The sequence below is a fragment of the Ranitomeya imitator genome, chromosome 4 (genome assembly GCF_032444005.1).
Source record: "Ranitomeya imitator isolate aRanImi1 chromosome 4, aRanImi1.pri, whole genome shotgun sequence".
In the NCBI taxonomy this organism is placed as follows: Eukaryota; Metazoa; Chordata; class Amphibia; order Anura; family Dendrobatidae; genus Ranitomeya; species Ranitomeya imitator.
Window position 1 is genome coordinate 641,600,122 of NC_091285.1, and position 10,318 is coordinate 641,610,439.

Here is a 10,318-nt window from a genome sequence, read left to right on the forward strand (position 1 = left end):
TGTACCCAACGGTCTTCTAGCTTAGGGAGACTCTTCGCTTTTCCCAGAAGGCACCTGGAATATGCAAATTAGCCTCCTCAAGCCTGAATCCCTGGTTTGGTGATGCTTTCCAAGCAGCTGGTCCCGGCTGTACCCAACGGTCTTCTAGCTTAGGGAGACTCTTCGCTTTTCCCAGAAGGCACCTGGAATATGCAAATTAGCCTCCTCAAGCCTGAATCCCTGGTTTGGTGATGCTTTCCAAGCAGCTGGTCCCGGCTGTACCCAACGATCTTCTAGCTTAGGGAGACTCTTCGCTTTTCCCAGAAGGCACCTGGAATATGCAAATTAGCCTCCTCAAGCCTGAATCCCTGGTTTGGTGATGCTTTCCAAGCAGCTGGTCCCGGCTGTACCCAACGATCTTCTAGCTTAGGGAGACTCTTCGCTTTTCCCAGAAGGCACCTGGAATATGCAAATTAGCCTCCTCAAGCCTGAATCCCTGGTTTGGTGATGCTTTCCAAGCAGCTGGTCCCGGCTGTACCCAACGATCTTCTAGCTTAGGGAGACTCTTCGCTTTTCCCAGAAGGCACCTGGAATATGCAAATTAGCCTCCTCAAGCCTGAATCCCTGGTTTGGTGATGCTTTCCAAGCAGCTGGTCCCGGCTGTACCCAACGATCTTCTAGCTTAGGGAGACTCTTCGCTTTTCCCAGAAGGCACCTGGAATATGCAAATTAGCCTCCTCAAGCCTGAATCCCTGGTTTGGTGATGCTTTCCAAGCAGCTGGTCCCGGCTGTACCCAACGATCTTCTAGCTTAGGGAGACTCTTCGCTTTTCCCAGAAGGCACCTGGAATATGCAAATTAGCCTCCTCAAGCCTGAATCCCTGGTTTGGTGATGCTTTCCAAGCAGCTGGTCCCGGCTGTACCCAACGATCTTCTAGCTTAGGGAGACTCTTCGCTTTTCCCAGAAGGCACCTGGAATATGCAAATTAGCCTCCTCAAGCCTGAATCCCTGGTTTGGTGATGCTTTCCAAGCAGCTGGTCCCGGCTGTACCCAACGATCTTCTAGCTTAGGGAGACTCTTCGCTTTTCCCAGAAGGCACCTGGAATATGCAAATTAGCCTCCTCAAGCCTGAATCCCTGGTTTGGTGATGCTTTCCAAGCAGCTGGTCCCGGCTGTACCCAACGATCTTCTAGCTTAGGGAGACTCTTCGCTTTTCCCAGAAGGCACCTGGAATATGCAAATTAGCCTCCTCAAGCCTGAATCCCTGGTTTGGTGATGCTTTCCAAGCAGCTGGTCCCGGCTGTACCCAACGATCTTCTAGCTTAGGGAGACTCTTCGCTTTTCCCAGAAGGCACCTGGAATATGCAAATTAGCCTCCTCAAGCCTGAATCCCTGGTTTGGTGATGCTTTCCAAGCAGCTGGTCCCGGCTGTACCCAACGATCTTCTAGCTTAGGGAGACTCTTCGCTTTTCCCAGAAGGCACCTGGAATATGCAAATTAGCCTCCTCAAGCTTGAATCCCTGGTTTGGTGATGCTTTCCAAGCAGCTGGTCCCGGCTGTACCCAACGATCTTCTAGCTTAGGGAGACTCTTCGCTTTTCCCAGAAGGCACCTGGAATATGCAAATTAGCCTCCTCAAGCTTGAATCCCTGGTTTGGTGATGCTTTCCAAGCAGCTGGTCCCGGCTGTACCCAACGATCTTCTAGCTTAGGGAGACTCTTCGCTTTTCCCAGAAGGCACCTGGAATATGCAAATTAGCCTCCTCAAGCTTGAATCCCTGGTTTGGTGATGCTTTCCAAGCAGCTGGTCCCGGCTGTACCCAACGATCTTCTAGCTTAGGGAGACTCTTCGCTTTTCCCAGAAGGCACCTGGAATATGCAAATTAGCCTCCTCAAGCTTGAATCCCTGGTTTGGTGATGCTTTCCAAGCAGCTGGTCCCGGCTGTACCCAACGATCTTCTAGCTTAGGGAGACTCTTCGCTTTTCCCAGAAGGCACCTGGAATATGCAAATTAGCCTCCTCAAGCTTGAATCCCTGGTTTGGTGATGCTTTCCAAGCAGCTGGTCCCGGCTGTACCCAACGATCTTCTAGCTTAGGGAGACTCTTCGCTTTTCCCAGAAGGCACCTGGAATATGCAAATTAGCCTCCTCAAGCTTGAATCCCTGGTTTGGTGATGCTTTCCAAGCAGCTGGTCCCGGCTGTACCCAACGATCTTCTAGCTTAGGGAGACTCTTCGCTTTTCCCAGAAGGCACCTGGAATATGCAAATTAGCCTCCTCAAGCTTGAATCCCTGGTTTGGTGATGCTTTCCAAGCAGCTGGTCCCGGCTGTACCCAACGATCTTCTAGCTTAGGGAGACTCTTCGCTTTTCCCAGAAGGCACCTGGAATATGCAAATTAGCCTCCTCAAGCTTGAATCCCTGGTTTGGTGATGCTTTCCAAGCAGCTGGTCCCGGCTGTACCCAACGATCTTCTAGCTTAGGGAGACTCTTCGCTTTTCCCAGAAGGCACCTGGAATATGCAAATTAGCCTCCTCAAGCTTGAATCCCTGGTTTGGTGATGCTTTCCAAGCAGCTGGTCCCGGCTGTACCCAACGATCTTCTAGCTTAGGGAGACTCTTCGCTTTTCCCAGAAGGCACCTGGAATATGCAAATTAGCCTCCTCAAGCTTGAATCCCTGGTTTGGTGATGCTTTCCAAGCAGCTGGTCCCGGCTGTACCCAACGATCTTCTAGCTTAGGGAGACTCTTCGCTTTTCCCAGAAGGCACCTGGAATATGCAAATTAGCCTCCTCAAGCTTGAATCCCTGGTTTGGTGATGCTTTCCAAGCAGCTGGTCCCGGCTGTACCCAACGATCTTCTAGCTTAGGGAGACTCTTCGCTTTTCCCAGAAGGCACCTGGAATATGCAAATTAGCCTCCTCAAGCTTGAATCCCTGGTTTGGTGATGCTTTCCAAGCAGCTGGTCCCGGCTGTACCCAACGATCTTCTAGCTTAGGGAGACTCTTCGCTTTTCCCAGAAGGCACCTGGAATATGCAAATTAGCCTCCTCAAGCTTGAATCCCTGGTTTGGTGATGCTTTCCAAGCAGCTGGTCCCGGCTGTACCCAACGATCTTCTAGCTTAGGGAGACTCTTCGCTTTTCCCAGAAGGCACCTGGAATATGCAAATTAGCCTCCTCAAGCTTGAATCCCTGGTTTGGTGATGCTTTCCAAGCAGCTGGTCCCGGCTGTACCCAACGATCTTCTAGCTTAGGGAGACTCTTCGCTTTTCCCAGAAGGCACCTGGAATATGCAAATTAGCCTCCTCAAGCTTGAATCCCTGGTTTGGTGATGCTTTCCAAGCAGCTGGTCCCGGCTGTACCCAACGATCTTCTAGCTTAGGGAGACTCTTCGCTTTTCCCAGAAGGCACCTGGAATATGCAAATTAGCCTCCTCAAGCTTGAATCCCTGGTTTGGTGATGCTTTCCAAGCAGCTGGTCCCGGCTGTACCCAACGATCTTCTAGCTTAGGGAGACTCCTCGCTTTTCCCAGAAGGCACCTGGAATATGCAAATTAGCCTCCTCAAGCTTGAATCCCTGGTTTGGTGATGCTTTCCAAGCAGCTGGTCCCGGCTGTACCCAACGATCTTCTAGCTTAGGGAGACTCCTCGCTTTTCCCAGAAGGCACCTGGAATATGCAAATTAGCCCCCTCAAGCTTGAATCCCTGGTTTGGTGATGCTTTCCAAGCAGCTGGTCCCGGCTGTACCCAACGATCTTCTAGCTTAGGGAGACTCCTCGCTTTTCCCAGAAGGCACCTGGAATATGCAAATTAGCCCCCTCAAGCTTGAATCCCTGGTTTGGTGATGCTTTCCAAGCAGCTGGTCCCGGCTGTACCCAACGATCTTCTAGCTTAGGGAGACTCCTCGCTTTTCCCAGAAGGCACCTGGAATATGCAAATTAGCCCCCTCAAGCTTGAATCCCTGGTTTGGTGATGCTTTCCAAGCAGCTGGTCCCGGCTGTACCCAACGATCTTCTAGCTTAGGGAGACTCCTCGCTTTTCCCAGAAGGCACCTGGAATATGCAAATTAGCCCCCTCAAGCTTGAATCCCTGGTTTGGTGATGCTTTCCAAGCAGCTGGTCCCGGCTGTACCCAACGATCTTCTAGCTTAGGGAGACTCCTCGCTTTTCCCAGAAGGCACCTGGAATATGCAAATTAGCCCCCTCAAGCTTGAATCCCTGGTTTGGTGATGCTTTCCAAGCAGCTGGTCCCGGCTGTACCCAACGATCTTCTAGCTTAGGGAGACTCCTCGCTTTTCCCAGAAGGCACCTGGAATATGCAAATTAGCCCCCTCAAGCTTGAATCCCTGGTTTGGTGATGCTTTCCAAGCAGCTGGTCCCGGCTGTACCCAACGATCTTCTAGCTTAGGGAGACTCCTCGCTTTTCCCAGAAGGCACCTGGAATATGCAAATTAGCCCCCTCAAGCTTGAATCCCTGGTTTGGTGATGCTTTCCAAGCAGCTGGTCCCGGCTGTACCCAACGATCTTCTAGCTTAGGGAGACTCCTCGCTTTTCCCAGAAGGCACCTGGAATATGCAAATTAGCCCCCTCAAGCTTGAATCCCTGGTTTGGTGATGCTTTCCAAGCAGCTGGTCCCGGCTGTACCCAACGATCTTCTAGCTTAGGGAGACTCCTCGCTTTTCCCAGAAGGCACCTGGAATATGCAAATTAGCCCCCTCAAGCTTGAATCCCTGGTTTGGTGATGCTTTCCAAGCAGCTGGTCCCGGCTGTACCCAACGATCTTCTAGCTTAGGGAGACTCTTCGCTTTTCCCAGAAGGCACCTGGAATATGCAAATTAGCCCCCTCAAGCTTGAATCCCTGGTTTGGTGATGCTTTCCAAGCAGCTGGTCCCGGCTGTACCCAACGATCTTCTAGCTTAGGGAGACTCTTCGCTTTTCCCAGAAGGCACCTGGAATATGCAAATTAGCCTCCTCAAGCTTGAATCCCTGGTTAAAGAGGAATACGCTGCCCCGTGTGAGGATCGAACTCACGACCTTCAGATTATGAGACTGACGCGCTACCTACTGCGCTAACGAGGCAAGACAAACAGGTAAACTGTTTGTACCTGTGAATCTCCATTTGAGAGTTCTTAGTGAACATCATGATTCGGTTTTGGCTGAACATCCCAGTAGAAAAGCCACCACAGATCTTATAACTCGGCGGTTTTGGTGGTCAGGGGTACATCAGAATGTCCGGGAATATGAAGCCGCCTGCAGTGTCTGTGCGCGTTCTAAAACCTCTCATATGCGTCTGTCTGGATCTCACCAACCATTGGCGATTCCCAGTATACCTTGGACTCATTAATGGGTCGATTTTATCTCTGATTACCTGTGTCGGCAGGTAATACTGTAATTTTGGTGTTGGCAGACAGATTCAGTAAAATGTCACATTTTATTACGCTACCTGCTTTACCTAACTCCAAGACCTTGGTGCAAATTTTCATCAGTGAGATTGTAGAATTATGTGGGATCCCTGCCGACATTGTTTCTGACCTGGGGGTGCAGTTCATTTCCATATTTTTTAGGGCATTTTTCACTCATTTGGGAATCCACCTGCCATTCTCTTCAGCATTTCACCCACAGTCTAATGGCCAAACTGAACGGGTTAACCAGAATCTTGAGACTTATCTTAGGTGTTTTGTGTCTGAGAATCAGGAGGAATGGGTTACCTACTTACCTCTAGCTGAATTCACTGTAGAGAATCCTCATGAGTTTACTGGTAAGTCCCCATTTTTCAGGGCATACGGGTTTCATCCTAAGTTACGCTCATTTAATAGGAATTGTTCTTCTGGAATACCAGAAGAGGAACGATTTTAATAATCAATTATGTCTGTGCGGCAAGGTGTTATTGATAATTTAAGGAAGTTGGGGTCCAAATATAAGAGTGTGGCTCATCGGAGATGTTTGGTGAGTCTGGACCTGTGTGTTGGTGACTTAGTGTGGTTGTCCTCTAGAAACATTAAGTTGAAGATTCCCTCTTAGAAACTGGGTCCCAGGTTCAATGGTCCTTATAAACGTCAATCCTGTAGGAGAGCTCCTGGAAGCTTTCCTGCATTAAGGCTCTTAGCTGTGCATTGTCAGCCACTTCCGTATCCTATATAAACTGGGTCCTTGTAGCACTCATTGTCAGAGATAGCTTTTGCTGCATGGCTGGAGGTTTTTGGTGGTTGTTATTGGAGAAGGCGTTTGGTGGATTTATCTGTGACTGTTGATAGGTTTTGAGTGTGTGATAATTCTCGTCCTTCTCCTACTTTGGTTTAATGCCATCCTCCACTCCCTGGTGCATTCCTCTGTTAGATGTGTGAGTATATTTGTATATTTTGTATTTTTCATTACCTTTGTTTGTATTACCTTGTTAGTCTGGTTGGTGTATTACGGTGCACTACTACTCCCCTCTTCCCTGGGTGCGGGAAGGGTACAGACTGAGGGCGGATTCAGGAGCTAAGGCAAGGTACATGGCCCCGGCGTCTTCACTATCAGAAGTAATCCAGGGAACAAGGTGAGGTAGGACACTCCTAGCATTAGTTACAGAGAAGAAGCCCCTGGTCCTGGGATACCCAATAACAGAATTGTCACAGCAGGTGCAGAACGGAGTGCGCTAATGGAGATCATGTCTCCCTGCTCTATTGCAGAGTTCAACTGTATCTGTGGTCTCTCCAGATGGGTTCTTCCTAGTGAGGGCCCTAGGACAACTCCTCTGTGTCCCCCCCAGCAGTAGTTAGGCTACTGCCGTAACCTCTTCACATTGCAGTCAATTTAATTGTTTGTTTGTTTTTGTTTTTACCTCCCCTTTTTCAGAGAACCATAACTTTTTTTTCGATCCACATAGTCGGAGTTTGTTTTTTTGCGGGATGAATTTTACTTGTGCATGACATCATTTAATTTATGATGTGATGCACTGGGAAGTGGTAAAAATCCAAGTGCATAGAAATTGCAAAAAAAAGTGTATTTACACAAATGATTTTTGGGTTTCTTTTATTTGAGTAATGAAAAAAAAACACGAAAATGTGAATTTTTTTTGCTTGTGTAGCCATTTTCTGAGACCCATATCATTTCCAATTTTGGGGGGATATGGGGAGGTGTGAGGGCTTATTTCTTACGCTGTCAAAGATTGACGCCCAATCAGCGCTTGCGTCACTGTCCCCACCTTCGGACAAATCGAACATGAAAAGGAAGTCCAGGTTGCAGCTGATCTCGGACTTCCTCTTCCTGCTCAATTTGACAGGAGGTGGGAACAGTAATGCAGGTGCTGATTGGATGCCGGCGTCACGTGTCACGACAGCTCTGGAGCACGAGAAACCGAGTGCTGACACGGCGGAACAGCGCTAGCACGGGAGTTGAGTATAAGCTTTATTATTTTATAGGGGCGAAGCAAGGGGTAAGAGATGAAGTTGTCCGAGTAGTGGACAAGTTCTTTAATAGCCGTGGGTGGAGTGGCACTCCACCCACGGCTGTTAGTGGCAGATGATGGCTGAATAATTTAGCCATCATCTGCCGGGAAAGATGCAAGCAGTCATCAGAGTCAGGGACCCGACATATGATGAAACTGTACATCATAGGTCCGGAAGAGGTTAAACCCTTAAGGGGGTTGTTTAGCCTAAAATGACAAGACTGCAGACACTCATCAGTACGATTATGGCGATGCTAAACGTATCCAGTTTTTTTAATTATTTTAGTGGTGGAAAGTGCGCTAATTGAAAAATGGCAAGTCTAGGGTTCTTACTTGTTGGTACTTTGTTATGGACCTGGTGGTTAGGAGCACCCGGCACGACCTGATAGTTAAACTGACACAGGACAAGCTCTGGGATGTGGGAGCTCTGCTGACCGCAACCCCTAATCCTATCACAACAACTAGAAATAGCCGTGGAGCGTTCCTGACTCTCCCTAGACGCCTCTTCACAGCCTAAGAGCTAGCTAGCCCTAGAGATAGAAAATAAAGCCTACATTGCCTCAGAGAAATTCCCCAAAGGAAAAGGCAACCCCCCACATATATTGACTGTGAGTAAAGATGAAAGTCACAAACGCAGAAATGAAACAGGTTTCAGCAAAGGGAGGCCAGACTTACTAAACAGACAGAGGATAGGAAAGGTATCTTTGCGGTCAGCACAAAAAACTACAAAAGACCACACAGCGTGTGCAAAAAGACCTCCGCACCGACTAACGGTGCGGAGATGCCACTCTGCATCCCAGAGCTTCCAGCTAGTAAGGCAAAATCATTATATCCAGCTGGACAAGGCAACAATGAACAAATAATAACTGGCAGGAACTTAGCTTCTGCTGGAGTAGACAGGTCACCAGAAAGATCCAAGAGCGAACTGAACAAATGCAGGAACATTGACAGCTGGAATGGATTAACGATCTGAGTGGAGTTAAATAGAGCAGCCAACCAAAGGATAAATCACGTCACCTGTGGTAGGAACCTCAGAAGCAGCAGCTCCACTCACAGCCACCAGAGGGAGTCCATGGACAGAACTCGCCGAAGTACCATTCACGACCACAGGAGGGAGTTCGACAACAGAATTCACAACATACTTACTGTTTTGCTCCAGAGTTTAACGTATACGCTAATATTATATTTTGATAGACTGAACTTTAAAAGTAAAAAATATATATATTAAGTATGTTTAAAAAAATTTTTTTTTATTGGGGTTAAAAAGGGTGATTTAAACTATTATACAATTTTTTTAACTTTTTTTCATTTTTTACTTTAAATGTTTAGTCCCTTTATTGGACTTGAACCTACTTTTGTTTGATCAGTTAGGCTGGTTTCACACTTGCGTTTTGATCTGCAGTGTTTTAAACGCAAACGCATTTAAACGCATTTGGTGCAAAAACGCGTTTAAACGCTGCGTTTTTTAGGCGCATGCGTTTTTGTATGTTTTAACGCAAACGCGGCGTTTTGATGCGTTTACAAGCGTTTTTTCCTGCATTTGCGTTTTTGAAACGCATGATGAGAAGTGTGTGACAGCTGCCAATCATCAAAATCAACTAGAAAACCCACTATAAACAAAAATACCTAGGGTTAGGGTTAGGATTAGGGTTAGGATCCCTAGTAACCCTAGGGATCCTAACCCTAACCCTAAAACACAAACCCTAACCCTAACCCTAAAACACAAACTCTAACCCTAACCCAAACTCTACACCTAACCCAAACTCTAACCCTAACCCTAACACAAACTCTAACAAACTCTAACACAAACTCTAACCCTAACCCTAAAACACAAACTCTAACCCTAAACCAAACTCTAACCCTAAACCCTAACACAAACTCTAACAAACTCTAACACAAACTCTAACCCTAACCCTAAAACACAAACTCTAACCCTAACCCTAAAACACAAACTCTAACCCTAACCCTAAAACACAAACTCTAACCCTAACCCTAAAACATAAACTCTAACCCTAACCCAAACTCTAACCCTAACCCTAACACAAAGTCTAACCCTAACACAAACTCTAACACAAACTCTAACCCTAACCCTAAAACACAAACTCTAACAAACTCTAACACAAACTCTAACCCTAACCCAAACTCTAACCCTAAAACACAAACTCTAACCCTAAAGCACAAACTCTAACAAACTCTAACACAAACTCTAACCCTAACCCTAACCCAAACTCTAACCCTAACCCTAAAACACAAACTCTAACACAAACTCTAACCCTAACCCAAACTCTAACCCTAACCCTAAAACACAAACTCTAACAAACTCTAACACAAACTCTAACCCTAACCCTAAAACACAAACTCTAACCCTAACCCTAAAACACAAACTCTAACCCTAACCCAAACTCTAACCCTAACACAAACTCTAACAAACTCTAACACAAACTCTAACCCTAACCCTAAAACACAAACTCTAACCCTAACCCTAAAACACAAACTCTAACCCTAACCCTAAAACACAAACTCTAACCCTAACCCTAAAACACAAACTCTAACCCTAACCCAAACTCTAACCCTAACACAAACTCTAACAAACTCTAACACAAACTCTAACCCTACCCCTAAAACACAAACTCTAACCCTAACCCAAACTCTAACCCTAACACAAACTCTAACAAACTGTAACAAACTCTAACACAAACTCTAACCCTAACCCTAAAACACAAACTCTAACCCTAACCCTAAAGCACAAACTCTAACCCTAACCCAAACTCTAACCCTAACCCTAACACAAACATTAACAAACTAACACAAACTCTAACCCTAACCCTAAAACACAAACCCTAACCCTAAAACACAAACTCTAACCCTAACCCTAACCCAAACTCTAACACAAACTCTAACACAAACCCTAACACAAACC

General features: G+C 46.7%; 1 non-coding gene across 1 annotated transcript; it reads right to left on the reverse strand.

Moving 5' to 3' along the window:
- Positions 1-4,975: 4,975 nt before the first annotated feature.
- Positions 4,976-5,048, reverse strand: TRNAM-CAU (transfer RNA methionine (anticodon CAU)). Its single transcript has one exon. It is a non-coding gene; the product is annotated as a tRNA-Met (tRNA).
- Positions 5,049-10,318: the final 5,270 nt, after the last annotated feature.